Source organism: Corvus brachyrhynchos, unplaced genomic scaffold, assembly GCF_000691975.1.
Source record: "Corvus brachyrhynchos isolate BGI_N302 unplaced genomic scaffold, ASM69197v1 scaffold262, whole genome shotgun sequence".
Lineage (NCBI taxonomy): Eukaryota > Metazoa > Chordata > Aves > Passeriformes > Corvidae > Corvus > Corvus brachyrhynchos.
The window spans coordinates 2198470-2199385 of NW_008236626.1; positions in this window are offsets into that span (position 1 = coordinate 2198470).

A 916-nucleotide genomic window follows, 5' to 3' on the forward strand; every position below is an offset into this window, starting at 1 on the left:
CACACACGTGTCACTGCCACACACACACATCACTGACACACACACACACACACATCACTGCCACACACACATCACTGACACACACGTGTCACTGCCACACACACACGTCACTGACACACACGTCACTGCCACACCACTACCTCAGCAGGTACATCACCAGCTCCCCAGAGCTGGATGGGTGCTCCTCACCGAGCGCATCCTGCATCCAGGAGAGGTCTGAGAGCACCCGGGGAGTCTCTAAAGCTGGCTCCTTATGTTGTGGACTGATGCTGCAAGCCTGCATCCTGATTAAGACAGCTTAATTACTGTCCCCAAGAGGAAGGAAACCCAAGGCTGACAGGCACGGTGGCTGCTCTGAGCTGTGAGCTGCAGCACTGAGCATCCCCCCCTCAGAGTCCTGGGGGACCAGGACCCCTCCTCAGAGACCTGCAGAGCACACCTGGTAGCTCTCAGCCGCACATAATGCATTTGATACAACAAACTGACATGCAGGACTGATTATTTTTCTAGAACACCTAAGTTAGCATCAGGATGAGGAGAAAGCATTAAGTACATGTTTCCATTACAGAAAGTTCTTGGGGTTTGGACAGATGCAATCCCCAGCTATGACTGCAGGAGTATCCAGGCCATGCAAGGAGCCGTCCCCCACTCCTCCCTGATGTCTCCCTTGGGAAATGCTCAGGGCAGGAAGCTTGTCCTGCACAGGGTGACACATCCGTGGCCACATCCAGGATGCATCAGAAGGAATTACACTTTCACAAGGATGACACCATGACAAAGGCATTTAGGTTTTAAAAAATTACATAAATGGCCACCTGAAGAGCAATGGCAGACACACATATGGAAGAGGCTGTTTTCCACCCCAGTGCTCAGTGAGCTGCATGGGGGGACACAGGGACAAGCTGAACCCTCTAAG